The following is a 25,105-nucleotide window of genomic DNA, read 5'->3' as shown; positions in this document are numbered from 1 at the left end:
GGTGGTTTTATTTTGACAGTCGACGTAATACCAATCCAACTTGGTGGTTTTATTTTGACAGTCACCATAACAGTCCAACTTGGTGGTTTTATTTTGACATTCACGTAATAACAGTCCAACTTGGTAGTTTTATTTTGACAGTCACCGTAATAACAGTCCAGCTTGGTAGTTTTATTTTGACAGTCACCGTAATAACAGTCCAGCTTGGTAGTTTTATTTTGACAGTCACGTAATAACAGTCCAGCTTGGTGGTTTTATTTTGACAATCACCTTAATAACAGTCAACTTGGTGGTTTTATTTTGACAGTCACCATAACAGTCCAACTTGGTGGTTTTATTTTGACATTCACGTAATAACAGTCCAGCTTGGTAGTTTTATTTTGACAGTCACCGTAATAACAATCCAACTTGTTGGTTTTATTTTGACAGTCACCATAACAGTCCAACTTGGTGGTTTTATTTTGACATTCACGTAATAACAGTCCAACTTGGTGGTTTTATTTTGACAATCACCTTAATAACAGTCAACTTGGTGGTTTTATTTTGACAGTCACCGTAATAACAATCCAACTTGGTGGTTTTGTTTTGACAGTCGCCGTAATAACCCTAACTTGGTGGTTTTATTTTGACAGTCACCGTAATAACAATCCAACTTGATAGTTTTATTTTGACAGTACCGTAAAAACAGTCAACTCGGTGGTTTTATTTTGACAGTCACCGTAATAACAATCCAACTTGATAGTTTTATTTTGACAGTCACCGTAAAAACAGTGAACTCGGTGGTTTTATTTTGACAGTCACCGTAATAAGTCAACTTGGTGGTTTTATTTTGACAGTCAACTTGGTGGTCAGTCTATATGTAATATACATAAAAACAATGAAATGTTCTTTATTTTCACCGTTTCTTCCCGCTGAAATAAAAAAACCGTCGGCGGCTGATAAACTTCAGATTGTTTTGATTTGTTCAACATGTTAAAATCTTACAATCCAGAGTTTTCCTGTGTGCAACATGCCGACACTGGAATCTCCTCCAAAATATATATATTATCTAAATATATATATATATGGCATCTAAAAATAAATTCCGACTTTTCATTGAAATGTCTTCGTGTCGTTTGGTTCATTCACTTCCAGCCTCATTTCTCTTTTCTTCACTTTCTTTTTCACGTCATTTAATCTGAAGGTTTAGTTTTTCCTGAACGGCGTTAAAGTTTTTCTCCTCGTGGAAAAACACTTTTATCAACATGTGATGTGAACGTGAGACGTTGGAACAGTAACTGTCTGTTTGTTCAGTTTATTACTGTTTATTCAGGTTTTATTACTGTTTGTTCAGTGTTTATTTTATGAACCAGGTTTAAGTTGTGATCATGGAACCGTCTTGTGTTTACTGAACGTTTCAGGAGGATTTTATCTTCTCACCGACCTTCACATGCCTCAAGTCCCTTTTTTGTTTTTATTCTCTGTATTTTCTTTAATTTACCATGAAGTAGCTCCAGTTTTTACCTTTATTTACTTTATTCTGGGTTTTAATTTGCTCAGTTAAAAAGTATTTGTTTTTCTGAAAAAACACTTTTCACTTGTAACAGTTTTACTCTTTGATGTTTTTTAAAAATATTTAATCGGTTTCAGTTTAAATGTAAATAAACATAGTTGACATTTTATATTTATCCAGAAGATTTCGGCTCATTTCAAATGACGTTGTGAGACGGGAAAGAAGGCTTTCATTTTTTTGTTTTAACGTTTGATGTGCGTGAACTTCCTGTTGTGGTGAGCAGTGGTGACTTTGTGCCGGTGCGTTCAGGTGAACGTGGGAAAAGGCAGCCACCCCGGCCAGGTGAAGGTGTTCGGACCCGGCGTGGAACCGACGGGACTGAAGGCCGGCGAGCCGACGCACTTCACCGTGGACTGCTCCGGAGCCGGGGACGGTAACACACACACACACACACACACACACACACACACACACACACACACACACACACACACACACACACACACACACACACACACACACACACACACACACACACACACACACACACACACACACACACACACACTGGGTGGAACCTCACCTCTTCCTGTTCTCATTCAGCTCCTCTGGACTTTACAAGCAGAAACTAACCCTGTATCGCCCCCTGGTGGCTGAGAGTATAATTACATGACACCTGGACGGTCCAGTTATGATTTAGAGTTTTTGCTTTAACTTTTTTTATTGTTATAATGTTTTTATTTTGCCTCTTATATTTTTATTTCAATGTACAGCACTTTGTCTCAGCTACGGCTGCTTAAAGCGTTTTATAAATAAAGTAGAGTAGAGTAGAGAGCTTTATTCCTCCATGGGGGGAAACACAAACTTACAACAGCTCAAGGTAAAAGGTGCAGAACTTATAAAACTATGGGATTAAAATATGTAAACGTATGTACGAGCAAAAAGGAGCACAAAAAATAGAATGTGTAAAAATAAAATCCAAGACAATCCTCTAAAAATATGGTATTTTACATTTTATCTTTTCTTTTCATTCAGGCTTTTTTATTACGTTAAAAATGTGTTTAGGCTTTTCAGTGGTTGTGTAGCGACTTGACATGTCTGTATTGTAATACTGTGTGTACTGTGTGTACCAGGTGACGTGAGCGTGGGAATAAAGTGCGACGCCAACATGATCGGCGACAAAGAAGCGGACGTGGACTTTGACATCATCCCCAACGCCAACGACACGTTCACCGTCAAATACGTCCCTCCTGCCGCGGGAAGACTCACCGTCAAGGTCCTGTTCACCGACAAGGTACACACACACACACACACACACGACAGATTTTCACATCTTAAAAAAATCCCTGGAGGATTTTATAGCAAAAAAAATCACAATTTTATTTTGAAATTGTTCCCGTGCAGGAAGTCCCTCAGAGCCCTTTCACAGTAAAAGTGGAGCCGTCCCATGATGCTTCGAAGGTGAAAGCCGAGGGTCCCGGACTGGCTGCAGCTGGTGAGACGCTCTGGTTTCCATGGTTTTTAAAGATGCTGCGTTCACTGACATCAGGGAAACATCAGCGCTGATCTCTGGCTCTTCTAACTGATGAAGTCCAGAGTTTAAATTCTACACGTGACGAGGAAGTTATATTCTTTAACCCTTCTAAATCCGTTAAATACCTTCTGTTTTAAGAATTTCATCTTTTTAATTATAAAACTTTATTATCTTTAAGAAACTTGAATTTCTTTGATTCCTCCAAACTTTCAAAGCTTTTTATGTAAAATATTTTTAAGGCTGATTTAGTCTTAACTTTAACTGAATTTTTAAAAGTTCAAACTTCAACTGTTTTCTCTTTGATCTTTCGCAATGTTTTGTCACTCGCGACACCACCTTGTGCTCAAATCTGGTATTGCAGGCCCCGTCTGACGTTCTCGTGGTTGTCGGATCATTTCCAACCGGGAGTTAAACGACTCCATCGTTCTGAAATGTACGCGACCAGGTTTCACTTGAACGTTGTCGTGTGACGGCGGCGGCGTTTTGTACCTGAGCAGGTGTGGAGAGCGGGAAGCCGACCCACTTCTCCGTCCTGACCAGAGGAGCCGGCAAAGCCCCGCTGGACGTCAGCTTCTCCGCCCCCGTCCAGGACTTCGACGTCATCGACAACTACGACTACTCACACACCGTCAAGTACACACCTGTGCAACAGGTACGTCGCCTTGACGCTCCGTCGCCTTGACGCTCCGTCCGTCACGTTGTTTTTAAAGTCCTTGATAAAGACTGATGCGATCTCGGTTAAAAACCCTGGAGGTGTTGTTCCTGGTTTGGCCTGCAGGGGGAGATGAGCGTCACGGTGAAGTTCGGAGGAGACGCCATAGCGAGCAGCCCCTTCAAGGTGGGCGTGGCCGCCCCGCTGGACCTGGACAGCGTCGCCGTGGACAACCTGGAAGGACGTAAGGTCTCGGTCTGGGGGGGGCGGAGGGACGGAGGGACGGTGTCGGGACTGTTTCCCTGCCGTGTGTTTCAGGGGTGGAGGTCGACCGGGAGCAGCAGTTCACGGTGAACACGGAGGGCGCGGGGGGCCAGGGTCAGCTGGAGGTGGCGGTGGTGAGTGGCTCGCCGTTGGAGGGGTGGAGGCGTGTAGCGGGTTTCTGTGTTCTTACTGTGGTTGTCGTTGTCGTGACGACAGCTGAGTCCCGGCCGGCGGCCGCTGCCCGTTCGCCTGGAGCCTCAGGCCGGCGGAGCCGACGCCCATCTGGTCCGGTACACCCCCACCGAGGAGGGCGTGTACTCCGTCAGCGTGTCCTACGACGGCCACCACGTCCCCGGGAGCCCCTTCTCTGTGGAGGCCCAGCTGCCTCCAGACCCCAGCAAGGTAACCCCCCCCCCCCCCGTTGCCCCCCACGGGACACCCCCGGGCTCCGCCTCATCGATGGGCTTATCTTTCCCGCTGGGTTCCAGGTGAAGGCGTCGGGGCCCGGGCTGCAGGGCGGCCTGGTGGGGGGCCCGGCGGAGTTCACCATCGACACGAAGGGGGCGGGCACCGGGGGCCTGGGCCTCACGGTGGAGGGCCCCACCGAGGCCAAGATCGAGTGCTCCGACAACGGGGACGGCACCTGCTCCGTGTCCTACCTGCCCACGGAGCCCGGCGAGTACCTGGTCAACATCCTGTTCGAGGGCGTCCACGTCCCCGGCTCGCCCTTCAAGGCCCTCGTCCAGATGCCCTTTGACCCCTCCAAGGTGGTGGCCTCGGGGAGCGGGCTGAGCGGCGCCAAGGTGAGTGGCGTCGTGGGACACGACTCGAAGGTCTCAAACCGAGAATTTCTGGGTAGTTTACTGGAAACGGACCGGCTGGAGAAACGTGTCGCTTAAAGTCCCGGTGAAATGTAAAACACTACTTTGCAAAAAACGATGGTTGTGGTTCTACTTGTAAGGTTCCTCCGACTCTGCCCCACCACTGTTGTTGCATTACAAAGTTATTTGAAGTTTGAATCTCCAGCCGAGGAAGTCGGGGGAATCCTTCTTCCTGAGCGTGACGTCACAAGTTGTGCAGATCTCGATCTGTTGTGTTTATATCGGCTTGTTTCCTCTTGAATATCCAAGTTTTTACAGTGTTTTGAAGTTCTAGTCGGCGTTTTATGAGCCTTGATGAAAGATTGAGCCTGGAAGAGACCGAGAGAGGAGGAAAGGAGCACGGGCAGCTAGCGGCTAGTGGGAGCCGCTAGCAGCTAGCTCGGGCGGCTAGTAGACGATGAAGTAACACCTGGACTCGTCTTCAGTGATTCAGTCTTCTAGCTCTTGGACGTGTTGGATCCAGGAAGCCGGTCGTTCTGCCAAAAGTCAGGAGCCTCAAAGGTGAAAAGTGGCGGCTGCTGAGGCGAGGAGACGAGGACGAATGGAGGACGAAGCGTCTTCTGCTTCCTCAAACATGTTCCAGACGGGGTCACCGATGGCAGAACCACCTTCTGTGTCTTCTTCATCAATCACTGGGTTTGAAATGACCATGATGATGAAATCTGGTTCAATTCAGCCTCTTGGTGGTCAAAACTCTGATCCTCCATAATGTAAACACAACTTGGGCGTGTGCACAACTCGTGATGTCACTCTGTTATTGTCAGAAGCTCCGCCCAGCAGAGGAAATAGCGCCGTTTATCGGCTATTTTCTCTCAGACTGTCGTGTTTTAACATTTTACCTTCAGCCAGTTAGCAGGAAAACGTTCTAGAAGAGACACCAGAGGGTTCTGGAGGTGGAACCTTCATTCCACTGGGACTTTAAAGGTTTATAAAGTCAAGGAAAAAGTATTACCAAAAGTCATTTGGTGTCTGTCCCTGTCTCCGTCTGTCTAGGTTGGGGAGAGCAGTGTGGTGGAGGTGGACTGTTCAGCAGCTGGACCCGGTGAGCTCAGCCTGGAAGCGGCTCTCGACGACCCCGCCAGCTCCGCGCCACGCTCAGGTAACGACCCCCCCCCCCCGCCTCGCTCGTCGCCCCCGACGGCGGCTGACCGTCCCCCCTCTGTCTTCCAGGCGCCAGCGCGAAGACGGAGGTGGTGGACAACGGGGACGGGACGTACACGGTGACCTACGTCCCGCTGAGCGCCGGCATGTTCACCCTGCTGCTGCGGTACGGCGGCCAGACCGTCCCCGGCTTCCCCGCCAAGGTGCGGGCGTCCCCCGCCGTGGACACGTCCAGAGTCAAGGTGTTCGGCCCGGGAGTGGAGGGACGAGGTGCGGCACCGTCCTCCATCGAATCGTTCTTCCCAGATGACTCCGCCCCCACTCCGGTTCTAAATGTCCCCGCCCCTTTCCCCCCCCAGGCGTCTTCAGAGAGGCCACCACAGAGTTCACCGTGGACGCCACGCCACTGACCCGGCGGGGAGGCGACCACGTGACTGCGGAGGTCAGGAACCCGTCGGGAGCGCAGACGGACTGCGTGGTCACGGACCGGGGCGACGGGACGTACGGCGTGGAGTACACGCCCTTCGAGAACGGTGAGTTCTTACCGGGGGGGGGGGGGTGTGGCGGTCCCGTTTCCATGACGACGACGTAGTAACGGCCCGTCGTGCCCGCAGGCGCTCACACCGTCAGCGTCCTGTACGACGACACGCCGGTGCCCAACTGCCCCTTCAGGGTCTCGGTGACGGAGGGCTGCGACCCCGGCAGGGTGGTGGCCAGCGGCCCCGGGCTCCAGCAGGGCCTCACGCACCGCAACAACAACTTCCACATCGTCACCAGGTACCGGGGCAGTTGATGCTACTACCGGGGGCAGCGGGGCAGTTGATGCTACTACCGGGGGCAACGGGGCAGTTGATGCTACTACCGGGGGCAGCGGGGCAGTTGATGCTACTACCGGGGGCAGCGGGGCAATTGATGCTACTACCGGGGGCAGCGGGGCAATTGATGCTACTACCGGGGGCAGCGGGGCAATTGATGCTACTACCTACCGGGGGCAGCGGGGCAATTGATGCTACTACCTACCGGGGGCAGCGGGGCAGTTGATGCTACTACCGGGGGCAGCGGGGCAGTTGATGCTACTACCGGGGGCAGCGGGGCAGTTGATGTTACTACCGGGGGCAGCGGGGCAGTTGATGCTACTACCGGGGGCAGCGGGGCAGTTGATGCTACTACCGGGGGCAGCGGGGCAGTTGATGCTACTACCGGGGGCAGCGGGGCAGTTGATGCTACTACCGGGGGCAGCGGGGCAGTTGATGCTACTACCGGGGGCAGCGGGGCAATTGATGCTACTACTGACAGTACTTGACCCCATTACTACCATTAGCACTGATGCTACTCTTAACTACAACTGTTATTATTATGGTCAGTACTGATGCCACTACTGTTACTACTGTTGTTACTACAGTAGGTACTGATACCAGTACTGTTATTACTACTGTTAGTACAGACAGTAGTAACGGTAGTGGTATTGTACCGACATGACAGTAGTGACAGTACTGATACCACTACTGTTGTTACTACAGTAGGTACTGATACCAGTACTGTTATTACTACTGTTACTACTATCACTACTGTTATGACAGTACAATACCACTACTGTTATTACTACGGTCTGTACTGATTCCACAACTGTTGTTACTACTGTTACTACCATCAGTACTGTTGCCACTACAGTTATTACTACTGTTATTGCTACCATTACTACAGTTATTACTACGGTCGGTACTGATTCCACAACTGTTGTTACTACAGTTATTGCTGCCGTTGTTACTACAGTTATTACTGCAGTTATTACTACGGTGGGTACTGATCCCACCACTGTCCTCCAGGGGGGCGGGTATCGGCGGTCTGGGTATCGCGGTGGAGGGGACCGTCAGAGTCCAAGATGTCCTGCAAAGACAACAAAGATGGCAGCTGCAGCGTGGAGTACGTCCCCTACAAGCCGGGGCTGTACGACGTCAACGTGACGTTCGGAGGCGACCACATCCCAGGTCAGTGGATCCGTGTGACTCACTGCACCATCTGGTGGCAGCAAGTGGTACTACAAGGCTGCCGAACTTGATTCTGGTCGGTTCCTCTGATCTGACGGTCGCTGAAGCGCTGACCTCGTAAATGACGACGTTTCAGGGAGTCCGTTCAAGGTCGCAGTGAAGGACGTGGTGGACGCCACCAAGGTGCAGGTGTCCGGCCCCGGGGTGGGGTCAAAGGTCAGGGCCAGCGTCCCCCAGTCCTTCAAGGTGGACTGCAAGAATGCCGGCGAGGCCCCGCTGGCCGTGACCCTCAAGGGTCCCCGAGGCCTGGAAACCCCCGCCGAGGTGGTGGACCAGGGGGACGGGACGTACCTGGTGTCCTACACGCCCAGCGTGGAGGGCCTGTACTCGCTGGAGGTCAAGTACGCCGACCAGGTGGTGCCCAACAGGTGAAGTACTGCGCCGGGACACGTGGTCCACTGCATGTCTCTGTCCTCCGTGGGGGGAAATGAGAAACTCCGTGTTGACGGGAAGAAACGAGTTCCTTAATCGGCTCAGAGGGTTAAAACGCAACGAAACGCGATCGACCTGTCGGAGGAAGAGAAAACTAACTAACCCTACCCTAACTAACCTAACCAGCGGTCTAAACCCAGAGCAGCCAGTAGCCAGACAGACGTGTAGGAGAAGGACAGTATTAAGTGTTGGCTCGTCCCCCTGCAGCCCCTCCACCTTCCGGGTCCTTCCCACCTCCGATGCCAGTAAAGTGCGTGCCGGCGGTCCGGGGCTGACCAGCAGCGTTCCTGCTAGCTTCCCTGTGGAGTTCAACATCGACGCCAAGGAGGCCGGCCAGGGCCAACTGAGCGTGCTCATCACCGTCAGTCTCTCTCGCCCTCTCTCTCTCCTCTCTGTCTCTCTCTCTCTGTGTCTCACTCCATGGTTCTCCCCCCCCCCCTCAGGACCAGGACGGTAAAGTTAAAGAACCCAGTATCCATGACAACGGCGACGGTACGTACCAGGTGTCCTACCTCCCCGACCGGACTGGACGCTACACCATCGTCATAAAGTACGGCGGCGACGACATCCCAGCGTCCCCGTACAGAGTCCGCGCCATGGCAACCGGAGACGCCAGCAAGTGCACCGTGACAGGTGTGTGTGTGTGTGTGTGTGTCTGTGGGATTCCACACTCAGAGGGTCATCATGGTTCCCCTTTGTTATTCGTGGTGCTCTTCTTCTTCTTCTTCTTGGTTTTATTTGTCGTCTTCTTCTTGGTTTTATTTGTCGTCTTCTTCTTGGTTTTATTTGTCGTCTTCTTCTTCTTCTTGGTTTTATTTGTCTTCTTCTTCTTCTTGGTTTTATTTGTCGTCTTCTTCTTCTTGGTTTTATTTGTCGTCTTCTTCTTGGTTTTATTTGTCGTCTTCTTCTTGGTTTTATTTGTCGTCTTCTTCTTCTTCTTGGTTTTATTTGTCGTCTTCTTCTTCTTCTTGGTTTTATTTGTCGTCTTCTTCTTCTTGGTTTTATTTGTCGTCTTCTTCTTCTTGGTTTTATTTGTCGTCTTCTTCTTGGTTTTATTTGTCGTCTTCTTCTTCTTGGTTACGGTTGTTTGTCTTCATTTCTCCTGTCCCCCCCAGATTTGTCCTTTTCTTCTCCTTTACACTTTTCCTCTTGTCGTCTGCTCGTCGTTCTTCTTCATCGTCCTCGTGTTCGTCGTCTTCTCCAAGTCGCCCTCCAGAACGTTCCGTCCATAAAGACGCCGTCCAGTCGGTCTCTGGTCCCGTGTTGTGTTGATCTGGACGCCTGGCGCCCCCTTGTGGTCCCCAGGTCCCGGCGTGGGCCCCACGGTGGGCGTGGGCCAGCCGCTGGGCCTGCAGGTGGACGCCCAGGCGGCGGGGAAGGGCAAGGTGAGCTGTGTGGTGGTGCAGCCCGACGGCAGCGAGGTGGAGGCCCGGGTGGTGGAGAACCAGGACGGGACCTTCGACATCTTCTACAGCGCCCCGGCCCCCGGGAACTACGTCATCTACGTCCGCTTCGGGGGACAGGACGTCCCGCGCAGCCCCTTCAACGTCACGGTGAGGACGCGCCCGGGCCTTACCTGCTGCAGCGAGCCTCCGAACAGAACCTCCTGCTGACGGCCTGGAGTTAGCCCAACACGCTAACTACATTGTTTTCAGCGTTTCCGTGGAAACAAGAAGCTTTTCTGAAACGACGATGTAGAAACACGTCTTCACTTTTCCATGTGAACTCGGGAGGTTTGACCGACTGTTGGAAACGTGTGATTCTTTCATGGCTTCACTTCCTGTTCAGACGTTGCAGCTCTGCTCCTCCAGCCACCAGGGGGCGCTGTGGACAGACGCCTCCATGTTGGGTTGGCTGCTGTGGGACAGAGTTCCTACTGTCCTGTTTTATACCGTCCTCTACTGTCCTCTATCCTCCCACTGTCTTATCCCTCGCCTATACTCTTACTGTCCTACTGTCTTACACTGTCCTACTGTCTTACACTGTCCTACTGTCTTACACTGTCCTACTGTCCTCAGGCCACTGATGAGGTTCCCATCATTCAGGATCAGACGTCTTCACTGCAGCAGGCTGCTGCTCCAGGAGCTGGCTTCAAGCCATGGGTACCCAGTACACACTCACTACTGCAGTACACATTCGCTACTGCAGTACACACTCTCTACTACTCCAGTACACACTCTCTACTACCCCAGTACACACTCTCTACTACCCCAGTACACTCTCACTACTACCCCAGTACACACTCTCTACTACCCCAGTACACTCTCGCTACCCCAGTACACTCTCGCTACCCCAGTACACTCTCGCTACCCCAGTACACTCTCGCTACCCCAGTACACTCTCGCTACCCCAGTACACTCTCGCTACCCCAGTACACTCTCGCTACCCCGGTACACTCTCGCTACCCCAGTACACACTCGCTACCCCGGTACACTCTCGCTACCCCAGTACACACTTGCTACTTCGCTACCCCAGTACACACTCGCTACCCCGGTACACACTTGCTACTTCGCTACTCCAGTACACACTCGCTACCCCGGTACACACTTGCTACTTCGCTACTCCGGTACACACTCGCTACCCCGGTACACACTTGCTACTTCGCTACTCGGGTACACACTCGCTACCCCAGTACACACTCACTCTCTGACTTGGTTTACCATTTAGTTTTTTTAATCAACATTTCCAGGGATTCTATTTGAGAAATGCTTTAACACACAGACACACACACACACACACACACACACACACACTTCCTCTGCAGGTGACTGCTGGTTGAAGCCTGAGCTCTTCTCTCTCTCTCCTCTCCTAAAATGTACTCGCTCGCCCGCTTACCCTCCTCGTCACCATCGCTTTTCTTCTCAGCCAATGGGATCGCAGCGTTTGAAGGCGTCTCTCTGCTTCCAGGTTCTTTTCTTTTCCTCCTCCACACTTTCTCTCCGTCCTCCTCCTCCTCCTCTTCATCACCGTGGCTGCATCAGTCATCATCATCATCCTCCTCTTCCTCCCTCCTAATCCACTGCACTGCGTTTCCAGGAGGCTCCTTTGTGGGCGGGGCTTGGCATGTTTGGGTGGTTGATTGGTTGATTGGTCCTCCTGGTCTCACCTGGACTGTCTGTCCTGCAGGTGACCTCGGACCGGTACGGGGCGGTCGGTAGCGAGAACGGCGGCGGCGGCTTCCGGCCCTTCGACATGGTCATCCCCTTCTCCTTCAGGAAGGGACAGATCACAGGTAAGGAGCCGGACTTACCTTGACTTACCTTCACTTACCTTCACCTCCAGGTGGCGCTCTGAACCCGCCAAGGACACTCGGTGTCCCGCGATCACATGTCTTTGTTTTAGTGTCTTAAACATTTTCACAGATTTATCAGAATGTTATCGTCCAGTCTGAGTGTGAAACAGCCGAGTGTCCACACGGTGTGTCCAGACTGTGTCCAGACTGTGTCCCCACGCAGTGTGGACACGCGGTCTGTCCACGCAGTGTGGACACGCGGTCTGTCCAGAGTCTGGACCTTCAGACTCGTCTCGCCAGCCTCCTGCGTCCTCTCAGATGATCCATTGAATTGACGGTCGTCGTCGTAACGACACTCGCATGACGATACTTGTCCGTCCCACGATGAGCTCGTCCCGGTCTGTGGCGTCTCCTGTCCCGGGCTCGTCCCGGTCTGTGGCGTCTCCTGTCCCGGGCTCGTCCCGGTCTTTGGCGTCTCCTGTCCCGGGCTAATCCCGGGATGAACGATGTGTCCAGGCGAGGTGCTGATGCCTTCTGGGAAATCTGCTCAGCCGCTGATCACCGACAACCAGGACGGGACGGTGACGGTCCTGTACTCGCCCACCGAGGCCGGCCTGCACGAGATGACCATCAAGTACAACGGCACTCACATCCCAGGTAAGGCGCCGCCTCCACGCGTTCCGGCGTGAAGCCCGGCGTTCCAGACGACGGCGACGACGACGACGGTTGTGTTGACGTTGCAGAGTCGCCTCTCCAGTTCTACGTGAACCACGCCGGCAGTCCCAACGTCACGGCGTACGGTCCGGGGCTGAGCTACGGCGTCGCCAACAAGCGGGCCACGTTCACTGTGTTCACCGACGACGCCTCTGAAGGTACGTCGCCGCCGCGGAGGGCCTATCTAGTCCACCGTGCTAACCACTTCCTGTAGCGCTACATGCTAACGACATATAGATGTATAGATATCGACAGACGGTACGATCCACCTTGGTGGTTTCATTTAGCAGTAGGTCAGTAAAATGGCCGCCGGCTCTCGGTCTCGCCCCCCCCCCCCCCCTCCAGGCGGTCTGGATCTCGCCATCGAGGGTCCGTCCAAAGCGGACATCAGCTGCGTGGACAACAAAGACGGCACCTGCAGCGTGAGCTACCTGCCGCTGCTGCCGGGAGACTACAACATCCTGGTGAAGTACAACGAGGCGCACATCGCCGGCAGCCCCTTCAGCGCCAGGATCACCGGTGAGCCCACAGGAAGCGTGGCTCCGCCCCCTTCCTGCTGCTGCTCGCCATGTTCTGGGGGTTTTGTTTCTCGTGACGTGACGGAAGTTGAAGGTACCTCTTCTTCTTCTTCTTCTTCTTCTTCAGACGACCCGAGTGAGAAGCAGCGCCGCTCGCAGGTCAAGCTGGGCTCTGCGGCCGACTTCTCCCTGGACATCAACGAGACGGACATCAGCCTGCTGACCGCCAGCATCCGGGCGCCGTCCGGACGGGACGAGCCCTGCCTGCTGAAGAGGATGGCCAACAACCACATCGGTGTGTGTGACACACACACACACACACACACACACACACACACTGGTTCACCTGGTCACATGACCCTCCCCCTCCCCCTCCCCCAGGTATCTCCTTCATCCCCCGGGAGGTCGGCGAGCACCAGGTCAGCATCCTGAAGAACGGCCGCCACGTGGCCAACAGCCCCATCGCCATCATGGTGGTCCAGTCCGAGATCGGGGACCCGGCCCGGGTCCAGGTGTCCGGGGACGGCCTGGTCCAGGGGACCACCTTCACCAACACCAGCTTCGTGGTGGACACCCGGGATGCCGGTGGGCACGGAGTCCGTCCTCACTCGTCCCTCTCTCTCTAAAAGGTCCGAGTGGCTCATCGGAGACGTGTGTCTGTCCCCCCCCCCCCCCCCTCCCCCCCTCCAGGCTACGGCGGCCTGGCCCTGGCCATCGAGGGTCCCAGCAAGGTGGACATCAAGACGGAGGACATGGAGGACGGGACCTGTGGGGTCACCTACTGTCCCACCGAGCCCGGGAACTACATCGTCTCCGTTCGCTTCTCGGACCAGCACGTCCCCGGTACCGGCCCGCCGGCCCCCCTGCTGACTCGCCGTGTCCGACTTGTGGACGATCCAGGTGTCTGATCCAGGTTTGTCTTGTCCCGGACAGGAAGTCCCTTCACCGTGCCCGTCACTGGAGAGGGACGCATCCGGGAGAGCATCAGCCGGCGGCAGAGGGCCGCCTCCGTCGCCGGCGTGGGGAGTGTGTGTGACCTGAGCCTCAAGATACCAGGTACACACACACACACACACACACACACACACACACACACACACACACACACACACACACACACACACACACACACACACACACACACACACACACACACACACACACACACACACACACACACACACACACATTGACAGAGAATCTGCAGCAAAATTAAAATAAAAAAAAAATAAAAAATTCACGAGATGAATAGAAAAGAGAAAAGTCCTGGAGGTTCGCTGACCTCAGATCAGTTTCCTGCTCAGGTTTCCATTTCTCCACCTGCCGTTTCCGGTTTCCTGTATCCGACTGTTTCCTGTATCCGACTGTTCCCTGTATCCGACTGTTTCCTGTAGCCGACTGTTTCCTGTAGCCGACTGTTTCCTGCAGCCGACTGTTTCCTGTAGCCGACTGTTTCCTGTAGCCGACTGTTTCCTGTATCCGACTGTTTCCTGTAGCCGACTGTTCCCTGTAGCCGACTGTTCCCTGTAGCCGACTGTTTCCTGTAGCCGACTGTTTCCTGTAGCCGACTGTTTCCTGTAGCCGACTGTTTCCTGTAGCCGACTGTTTCCTGTAGCCGACTGTTTCCTGTAGCCGACTGTTTCCTGTAGCCGACTGTTTCCTGTAGCCGACTGTTTCCTGTAGCCGACTGTTTCCTGTAGCCGACTGTTTCCTGTAGCCGACTGTTCCCTGTATCCGACGGTTCCCTGTATCCGACGGTTCCCTGTATCCGACGGTTCCCTGTATCCGACGGTTCCCCGTATCCGACGGTTCCCTGTATCCGACGGTTCCCCGTATCCGACGGTTTCCCGTTTCTGACGGTTTCCCGTTTCTGACGGTTTCCCGTTTCTGACTGTTTCCCGTATCCGACTGTTTCCTGACTTCTTCCTCTCTTTTCCATCGTTTCCCTTCTTCCTCTTTCGTATCTCATCACCGTCTGTCCTTCCTTCCTTCCTTCCTTCCTTCTCCTCCTCAGTTTCTTTCCTCCTCCTCCTCTCGCTTTCCTCCTCCTCCTCCTCCTCTCCATCACTTCTTTCCTCCAGCGAGCTGGTTCCTCCTGGTCTTGTCTCGGCGCCTCCTCTCTCGCGCCTCCTCCTGCTCCCTCTGGTGGTCTGGAGGAGCCGGCCCTCCCCCTCCCCACCTCTCCGGCGCTCCCCGGGATCGGAGCCCCTCTCCTGGGCGCGTGCGGCTCATTTCTGGCCTCTCCGGCGTGGTGCTGGCGGGCGGAGCCGGCGCGGCGGGGCGCGCTTGGTCTGTTGGCCGGCGCCGCTCGGCGGGTGGAGCCGAGGTGGCGGGTGCGTTACGGTGCCGGCGCCACACTCACGACCGCATTTCCAGAAAAGCTGGAAAACGAGACGCCAGAAACCGTTTTATTTATTTATTTATTTATTTAATTTTATATTAAGACATTTTTAAATACATTAGTCATTCCAATGTGCTTTTATAGAGAAAGTAGAAAAGCCCAACATCCACATGAGCAGCAGGTTTGTTGTGACTGTGGAAAGAAAAACTCTCTAACAGGAGAAACTTTGTAGAAACTAGAGGAGAGGAGAGGAGAGGAGAGGAGAGGAGAGGAGAGGAGAGGAGAGGAGAGGAGAGAGAGCATACAATACCCTTGTTAGTGCTACATTTTTATTTATTTTTTAATAATACAATAATCACAGTGATCTAAATATTTTCCAGCTGCCATGAGATGAAACCAGCAACAACAGAGCAAAAAGCAAAATAATCACAACAATTATAACAAACGCAAAAACAAAAGGACATTAAATAAAGAAAAAAAACAAACAGGAAGGGAAAAAAAACCAAACAAACCCAAAAACAACAACAAAAAAAGCAAACAACTTGATATTGATAATTAACAGAACAATCTCGTCAATGAGGAGTGGAAGTGTTTGACTGTTTGCACTACTTTTAAAATATACTTAAATACATTAAATATATTTAAATATTTTTTTTTAATGCCTTTTTTTACCGGTTGCTAAGCAACGACATTTCGTTACCAGTTCCTCACTGTGTGACGTACTGCAATGACAATAGTGTGTGTGTGTGTGTGTGTGTGTGTGTGTGTGTGTGTGTGTGTGTGTGTGTGTGTGTGTGTGTGTGTGTGTGTGTGTGTGTGTGTGTGTGTGTGTGTGTGTGTGTGTGTGTGTGTGTGTGTGTGTGTGTGTGTGTGTGTGTGTGTGTGTGTGTGTGTGTGTGTGTGTGTGTGTGTGTGTGTGTGTGTGTGTGTGTGTGTGAACCGTTTTAAACTTCTCGTCTCGTTCTTCTGACGTCGTTTCCTCAAGTTGCACCAACAAAAGAAAAAAACCCGTCTGTTGTGTTTGCAGCCATCGACATGAAGGACGTCAGCGCCGCCGTGGCCTCGCCGTCCGGCGCCACCCGCCCCGCCGAGCTGGTCGCCGCGGGCAACGACACCTACTACGTGCGCTTCGTTCCCACGGAGACGGGCGTGCACAGCGTGGCCGTGCGCTACAAGGGCGTGCACGTGCCGGGCAGCCCCTTCCAGTTCACCGTGGGGCCGCTGGGGGAGGGGGGGGCCGCCATGGTGACGGCCGGGGGGCCCGGCCTGGAGGGCGCGCAGGCCGGGGAGCCAGGTACACACACACACACACACACACACACACACACACACACACGCCACCCGGTGGTGACCCGTGGTGACCCGGCGCCTCCTCCACAGCGGAGTTCAGCATCTGGACGCGGGAGGCGGGGGCCGGCGGGCTCTCCGTGGCGGTGGAGGGGCCGAGCCGGGCGGAGATCTCCTTCGACGACCGCAAGGACGGATCCTGTGGCGTCTCGTACATCGCCCAGGAGCCGGGTACTCTCTCTCTCTCTCTCTCTGTCTCTGTCTCTGTCTCTGTCTCTGTCTCTCGCACTCTGTCTCTGTCTCGCTCTCTCTGTCTCTCTCTCTCTCGGTCTCTCTCTCTCGCGCTCTCTCGGTCTCTCTCTCTCGCGCTGTCTCTGTCTCTCTCTCTCTCGGTCTCTGTCTCTCGCGCTCTGTCTCTGTCTCTCGCGCTCTGTCTCTGTCTCGCTCTCTCTGTCTCGCTCTCTCTGTCTCGCTCTCTCTGTCTCGCTCTCTCTGTCTCGCTCTCTCTGTCTCCATCTCTCTCCCTGCCGCTCTCTCTGTCTCGCTCTCCCTGCCTCTCTCCCTGCCGCTCTCTCTGTCTCGCTCTCCCTGCCTCTCTCCCTGCCGCTCTCTCTGTCTCGCTCTCTCTGTCTCGCTCTCTCTGTCTCTCTCTCTCTCTCTCTCTCTCTGTCTCTCTCTCTCGCGCTCTGTCTCTGTCTCTCTCTCTCTCTCTGCCTCGCTCTCTGTCTCTGTCTGTTCTGACCTTTGACCCTCTTTCTCTCTCTCGCTCTGTCTATCTCCTGCTCTCTCTCTCGCTCTCCCTGCCTCTCTCTCTGTCTCTCTCTCTCTGTCTCTCTCTCTCTGTCTCTCTCTGTCTGTCTCTCTCTGTCTGTCTCTCTCTGTCTCTCTCTCTCGCGCTCTGTCTCTCTCTCTCTCTGTCTCGCTCTCTGTCTCTTCTGACCTTTAACCCTTTCTCTCTCTCGCTCTGTCTCTCTTGCTCTCTCTCTCACTCTCCCTGCCTCTCTCTCTCCTCCCTCTCCTGACCTTTGACCCTCTCGCTCTCTATCTCTCTCATTCTCTTTCTCTCTCTCTTTCTCTAGCATCTCTCCCCCTCCCTATCTCTCTCGCCCCCCTCCCTCTCCTGACCTTTGACCCTCCCCCCCCCCTCCTGACCTTTGACCCTGTGCCGCCCCCTGCAGGTGACTATGAGATCTCAGTGAAGTTCAATGAGCAGCACATCCCCGACAGCCCCTACCTCGTCCCGGTGGTCGCCCCGGTGAACGACGCCCGGCGCCTCACTGTGACGGGTCTTCAGGTGAGACACGAGGAGACACCGGATCTCAACATGTGACCACAACCAGTTAACCAGCTCGAGTTGAAGAGTCACTGCTGGAGGAGGCAGGAGGGTCACACTGAAAACACCCCGTCTTTCATTTCTCCTCTTAATGTGACATAAAAAAAAAATATATATATGTATATATAAAATTCCCATTAGAAAGATCCAGAACTCGCATAATGTTCACAAAACAGCAAGTTTTCTTGAAGTTGCACAAAGAAAAGAGTGAATTTGCAGATTTTTCACTAGATTTTACTTCAGTTGGCAAACGGATAAATAAGACGATTAAACAAATATAAACTCCAGATAATCTTCATAAACCTTTATTGTACATCTCAACTACAAGGGAAAAACACATTTTTTAGTCATTTTAATTTTGAAATGTGTGAAAACGAATTAAAAAATGTTTTTTTAAATGTTTTAACCAGAACCTCACAAATATGAAAAAAGTGTATAAATCATTATGAGGCTGGTATAAACGGACAAAACTATCAAATCTACAGCGTTGGCTCGACTTTCTTAACGTTTTATTATTTAATCTTTAACGAAAGACGTTTCCACACGTTTTGGGGGACGAGTTGACCGAGTCGTCCTGCTCCTCTCGGCGGCGTTTCCTGGTTCTGGTCCTCCTGGTTCTGCTGGTGTTTCTCTTGTGTTTCATTTAAAGGCTTTTAACAGCGCCGCCTCCTCCTCCTCCTCCTCCTCCTCCTCCTCCTCCTCCTCCTCCTCCTCCTCCTCCTCCTCCTCCTCCTCCTGCAGCAGACAGACCCTCCTGCTGCTCCGCCTTTAGACCCCGTCGACACATTTGGAGTGAAAACACATCTTTTTTGTTTCATTTTAGAAAAGTTCCCATTTGAAAGCGTTTCCATGGCAACGCCGTTGTCGTGGGAACGCTCTCCCCGAACTCACCGGAGGTTCTGCGTTTTCACTTGAAATGTTGGGCCTGTGGTTCCAGATGTTCGCGTCTCAGTTCAGTCACACCGTGAAGCCGAATGTAGGATCACGAACCTTTCTTCTAACGTTTAGTCCTATTTTGATACATGAAGATCGGAGACTCATGGAGTTGATGCCATTTACCGGTTGTACAGCCGTCTGCCACTAGTCGGCGCTGCAGAGCCGTCGTACCGCCGTCGGCCACTGGTCGGCGCTACAGAGCCGTCGTACCGCCGTCGGCCACTGGTCGGCGCTACAGAGCCGTCGTACCGCCGTCGGCGCTACAGAGCCGTCGTACCGCCGTCGGCCACTGGTCGGCGCTACAGAGCCGTCGTACCGCCGTCGGCGCTACAGAGCCGTCGTACCGCCGTCGGCCACTGGTCGGCACTACAGAGCCGTCGGCCACTGGTCGGCGCTACAGAGCTGTCGTACCGCCGTCGGCGCTACAGAGCCGTCGTACCGCCGCCGGCCACTGGTCGGCGCTACAGAGCCGTCGTACCGCCGCCGGCCACTGGTCGGCGCTACAGAGCCGTCGGCGCTACAGAGCCGTCGGCCACTGGTCGGCGCTACAGAGCCGTCGTACCGCCACCGGCGCTACAGAGCCGTAGTACCGCCGCCGGCCACTAGTCGGCGCTACAGAGCCGTCGTACCGCCGCCGGCGCTACAGAGCCGTCGTACCGCCGCCGGCGCTACAGAGCCGTCGTACCGCCGCCGGCGCTACAGAGCCGTCGTACCGCCGCCGGCCACTAGTCAAAGGCCACTGTGACTTTACTGAAACACTGAACCTGGAGGAACTACTTTCTCCTGCGGAGCTCTGTCTGCTGCAGCGCCACCTGGAGGAGCTCAGGTAAGTGGAGAAGCAGTCGTAGCCCACCTGCAATACCTCCGTGCACCACCGGGGGGGGGGGGGGGGGGGGGTTTCAGGCTCCTCACATTGCTGCTGCTTGAACTGTGTGTGACCTGGCAGGAGTCCGGCCTGAAGGCCAATCACCCAGCATCCTTTGCGGTGCGACTGAACGGAGCCAAAGGCAAGATGGAGGCCAAGGTTCACAGTCCGTCTGGAGCCCTGGAGGAGTGCGCCGTCACCGAGCTGGAAAGAGGTGCTGAACTGCTCCGTCCACACGGAACGGAAACACGAACCAGGATGAAACCAGATTTTATTGAATGTTAACGTTGAAGTATTTGAGTCCTTCACTGCAGCTCGTCTCCTTGTGATGCCGACGTCACATGACCCGCCTTGTTTTATGATCACTGAACAATAATGACATGGTGACGGTCAGGAGGCGGGTTAAACTGACCTCCGTACCGTCTTGCGGGTTAAACTGACCTCTGTACCGTCTTGCGGGTTGAACTGACCTCTGCACCGTCTTGCGGGTTGAACTGACCTCTGCACCGTCTTGCGGGTTAAACTGACCTCTGCACCGTCTTGCGGGTTGAACTGACCTCTGCACCGTCTTGCGGGTTGAACTGACCTCCGCACCGTCTTGCGGGTTGAACTGACCTCCGCACCGTCTTGCGGGTTAAACTGACCTCCGCACCGTCTTGCGGGTTAAACTGACCTCCGCACCGTCTTGCGGGTTAAACTGACCTCCGCACCGTCTTGCGGGTTGAACTGACCTCCGCACCGTCTTGCGGGTTGAACTGACCTCCGCACCGTCTTGCGGGTTGAACTGACCTCCGCACCGTCTTGCGGGTTGAACTGACCTCCGCACCGTCTTGCGGGTTGAACTGACCTCCGCACCGTCTTGCGGGTTGAACTGACCTCCGCACCGTCTTGCGGGTTGAACTGACCTCCGCACCGTCTTGCGGGTTGAACTGACCTCCGCACCGTCTTGCGGGTTGAACTGACCTCCGCACCGTCTTGCAGATAAGTACGCCATCAGGTTCATCCCCAGGGAGAACGGCCTCCACACAATCGACGTCAAATTCAACGGCTCCCACATCCCAGGAAGTCCGTTCCAGGTCCGGGTGGGCGAGCCGGGCCAGGCCGGAGACCCCGGGCTGGTGTCGGCCTACGGAGCCGGACTGGAGAGAGGAACCACAGGTGGGTCTGACGTGTTGGCGTGCAACAGGACGAAGGTTTCCCCGACAAAGAAATGTCTTGATTGGACAGTTCGTGGTTCTAAGAGAGCAGTTCCTCCGTGGTTCCGGGTTCAGTGACGCGCCTCTCCACGCTTGCAGGCGCCCAGTCGGAGTTCATCATCAACAACTCCAAGGCGGGCCCCGGGGCCTTGGCCGTGACCATCGAGGGGCCGTCCAAGGTGAAGATGGACTGTCAGGAGGTGGCGGAGGGCTACAAGGTGCTCTACACTCCCATGGCTCCTGGAAACTACCTGATCAGCATCAAATATGGGGGACCCAACCACGTCAGCGGCAGCCCCTTCAAGGCCAAAGTCACAGGTACAGAGCAGAGCGGGTACGCCTGAGGCTCCGGTACGCCTGAGGCTCCAGTAGGGGCGGGTACGCCTGAGACTCCGGTAGGGGCGGGTACGCCTGAGGCTCTGGTATGCCTTAGGCTCCGAATCAGAGTTCCACAACCTTCTTTGATCTTGTATCATTCAGGTAGATTGATTGTTTCTCATTAAACGAGAGTTAATGATGGAATTGAGAAAACCTCCATGAAGTTCCAGATATTCCAGAGTTCTTTGTCGCTCCAGAACTTTGCTAACGTTTGTCAGCAGTTCGTATTTCAGACTTAAAGCTAAAACATCTAATAAAGTCAGGTCTTAAGGGTTTTGTTCAGTCTGACATTCTAGACTTGTTGGTGTTTCATCATTCTAGTCTTGTTGGTGTTTCATCATTCTAGACTTGTTGGTGTTTCATTATTCCGTCTCGTCCCTCTCAGGTTCTCGCCTGGTGAGCGTGACCAACGCCAGCGAGACGTCCACCCTGACGGTGGACCCGGGGCTCCGCCCGTCCAGCAGCTTCCTGCAGAGCGCCATGCCCGGGTTGGGCGACTCCGACGCCAGCAAGGTTCTGAGCCGAGGTCCCGGCCTCAGCAAGGCCTCCGTGGGCCAGAGGAGCAGCTTCTCGGTGGACTGCAGCAAAGCTGGTGAGGACGAGTCCTTTGATCTCCAGTTTTCTTTGACTAGTGGCCGACGGCGGTACGACGGCTCTGTAGCGCCTCCTACATGAAGAAAAGGGACTATTTTTGGACTGGCCAACTTTACTGTGGAAGTTTAATTGTGTATTGTGACATGACTTGCTTCCATCACAGACTGTACTCGTCAAATACTCCAGTAGTGAAAACTAGAGTAGAACTCTGGAGTGTTTTAGGTCCATCTTGGCATCTGAGGAGAGTTCAGGAGTTCAGACATCATTTAAATGTGTAATCAGATTACAGAAGGCGTTCGGCCTCCACTGACGTGACCTCTTCCTGCTGCTTTGATCCTGTAACTGTAACTCCTCCTCGTGCAGAGTAACTAAGTACTCTAATCCCCGCCCCTCCCCCCCCAGGTAAGAACATGCTCCAGGTGGGCGTGTACGGCCCGCAGGTGCCCTGCGAGGAGGTGCTGGTCCGACACCAGGGCGGCCTGCAGTACAACGTCAGCTACCTGCTGACGGAGCGGGGCAGCTACGTCCTGGTGGTGAAGTGGGGCGACGACCACGTGCCCGGCTCGCCGTTCCACGTGTCCGTCCCCTGAAGCCGCCGCGTCGCCTCACGTCCGCCACGTTTGCATCCCTGACCGTGAGGCGAAGCCGGGGAAATGGAGACGTTCGGGATTTCCTGAGCGTTCGAAGGCGTCTTGGATGTAAAACGGTGACGTGGTCTTTGATCTTTGATCTTTGATCCACCGCGACTGGAGCTGAACGACGTTTTGAATCAGAATAACAAAATATTGCACGTGATTGGTTTTGTACCTGATGGCTAAATTAAAGATTGCTGGATTTAATAGTCGCTGGTTAAAAAGCGGCGACAGACGATATTAGACTGGACAGACGATATTGGACTGGACAGACATTAGACTAGACATATGATATTAGACCTTTAAACCTTTGAATGTTTAGATTTTGGGAATGAAACTGGAAATAAGCAGCACATAAGGTGGTTCCCTGCTGAGTCCTTGACGGTTCGAGCCTCGAGCAGCTGGTTTCCATCCTTTTGCTCCCAGAAGCAAAGCAGCCGAGACGCAAACCGAAGAGTTCTGGAGACAAAAGTTTCATTTGAGGACAAACTGACCAGCTACTGACGGTTGTTGATTTTCCTTGTTGCTCTTTAGCTTTCAGGATGTTGAGTCCTTGACGTTGCCATAAAGAATAAAGTGTTTTTAACCTGCTGTTGCTGTTGAGACGCGTTGGAACTCGGCTTCTTTGTTTTCTCGCAGGATGAGAGGATTGTTGTGTGTGTGTGTGTGAGAGTGTGTGTGTGCTTGCTCCTGCGGTGTTCGGGGTCGTTTGTTTAGTTCAAGCTGAACATTGATATGATGTACATTTGATAATTAAAATAAACTAGAATGAAACGTTCAGTGTTTTTGTCTGTTTTGTCTCCTGGTTCGTCACAATGAACTTTCAACTCAAACGTTGAAACTTGTTAAACCAACATTTTAATCTCGTAAATTTGCATAGCATGAATGAAAACGTCATTTCCTGCAGTCCAGCGTTTTTAGATGTTTGTTGACTCCCCCTAGTCTTCCACGCTCGCTGCTCCCGTCCTGTACCGTCTCATGTCAGAACTAACAAGAGCCTCTCTTCACATCCGAATTTAACCGGAACCATGGAATTGATCAGCTGGTCTCTCAATGCGATCGACCAAATGTTTACAACACGACGATCAAGCAAAGGAGAGTCTGCATGTCCCGATGGGACGTCTGCAGCCGGATACATGCCGGATTCTGGGGTTCCTGGAGGTCCCAGTGTTTGGCCTTTCTTTCCATGGAGGATGTGGAGGACCTCTACATGTTGGGATTAGCGGCTTCCTGATCTATCGCAAAGTAGAAGACGCTAGCAGCTGCATTGGGAAGGCTGCCTATTGTCACTGAGGGACTGTGCTGAGCTCTGAACACTCAGACTCATGTGATAAACCAACTCAAGAGCACGCAAGTCACGACTCTTGAAGGTTTACGCGAAATTGGAACCATCTTGGAGAATTCTGGAACTCGGTTGGAAAGTTAAACTCTTCAATTGGAGCAGCATGGAGACCAGAGACACTCGAGGTCGACAGCTGAAGCTGAATCGCCTGAACGAAAACAAACCTAATCTACATTTCAGACTCCCAGTCGCCAAGGGTGGGGTTTCGTCTTCAACTCTCCTGGATGTGAGCGTGGAACCAAGGCTCTGTTTTTTCTCTTTTTTTATTAGGTTTTTCAACAGACAAATTCTAAGCATCACAACAAGGAGAGAAAGAAACGGGGGGGGGGGGGGGGGAAACAGCAATTTACAATCAGTGCCAAACAGTTACAGGAATAAAGATAAAAGGGTACATAGGAGTAGGCAAAACACTGACAGCTTGACATAATGTCTATAAAATAAGGTAAAGTGTCTTGATACTTTGGCCCACTGGAATTCACCAGTACCTTTCACCACCTTTGCAGCACCCCCCCCCCCCCCCCCAACTCCAAGCAGGGGTTGTGGGAGGAGTCATGGCTGCACGCCTGTTGGGCTGTGCGCCGAGACACCTCCTGCTAGCGCCGGCTGCTAAACTAGCCTTCACATATCCTAAGAGCTGTCTCGAGAAATATGTTGTAACCCGTCTGTGTTGTTAAAATGTGCTTGAGGTGGATTTTTTTCCCTCCCAATTAGACTTTGCTCTACCTTTCTCCCTCCTCTCCTCACCTCACCTCACCTCACCTCACCTCACCTTGTTCTTCTTTCCCCCAAACTTTCTCTGCAATTTCGTTGTACCTGTTACAATGACAACAGACTATTCTGATTTAGTGATGAGTTACTGTATTACAGTATTTTAAGTTGGTGTCAAAATAAAACTACCAAGGTTGGTGAACCAATACTTTTACTTTTCCCACAGGGATGTTCTTCTTCTTCAGTTTCCTGTTTGTGTGTCGGGTTTCATTGTTACTGATCGTCATCTGATCCTCAGCTCGTCTCACTCCTACCGACTCGTCTCACTCCTACCGACTCGTCTCACTCCGATCAAGAAATATTACTTGGAATCCCAGGAGTACCTTTTCATTGAGAGTACTCTGAGTATCTCATTACTTCATTACTTGGTTTCTCCGTTCTGGTGAGGAAGACTGTCCTCTAATGTGTCCTGGAATTCTCTCTCTCTCTCTCATCCCATCTTTCTTTCTCATTGTCACTGCTCTCTCTCTTTCTCTCATTCACTCCTCTCTCTCTTGCTCCCTTTCATTCAGTCTCTTACGTTCTGTTTTACTTTCCCTTCTTTCAATTCTTTCTTTTTTACTTT

At 52.8% G+C, this 25,105-nt stretch overlaps 1 pseudogene across 1 annotated transcript; it reads left to right on the top strand.

The window, feature by feature from the left end:
* The first annotated feature begins 1,744 nt into the window (after positions 1-1,744).
* Positions 1,745-23,210, top strand: LOC308129383 (filamin-B-like; annotated as a pseudogene). The gene is made up of 35 exons (XR_013937246.1): positions 1,745-1,750; positions 1,802-1,925; positions 2,626-2,786; positions 2,897-2,987; positions 3,524-3,678; positions 3,805-3,922; positions 3,997-4,076; positions 4,159-4,344; positions 4,431-4,745; positions 5,817-5,922; positions 5,994-6,194; positions 6,284-6,457; positions 6,539-6,701; positions 7,751-7,916; positions 8,053-8,340; positions 8,612-8,765; positions 8,848-9,037; positions 9,710-9,957; positions 10,423-10,506; positions 11,531-11,636; positions 12,153-12,293; positions 12,380-12,508; positions 12,696-12,869; positions 12,996-13,163; positions 13,250-13,453; positions 13,559-13,711; positions 13,802-13,924; positions 16,237-16,503; positions 16,590-16,727; positions 17,675-17,790; positions 19,712-19,844; positions 20,612-20,788; positions 20,926-21,144; positions 21,590-21,796; positions 22,201-23,210. The product of XR_013937246.1 is annotated as a filamin-B-like (transcript).
* Positions 23,211-25,105: the final 1,895 nt, after the last annotated feature.

Source organism: Blennius ocellaris (assembly GCF_963422515.1).
Source record: "Blennius ocellaris genome assembly, chromosome: 4".
Taxonomy (NCBI): domain Eukaryota; kingdom Metazoa; phylum Chordata; class Actinopteri; order Blenniiformes; family Blenniidae; genus Blennius; species Blennius ocellaris.
The sequence above is the reverse complement of the archived record's forward strand: the minus strand, read 5'-3'. Positions and strand labels throughout refer to the sequence as shown.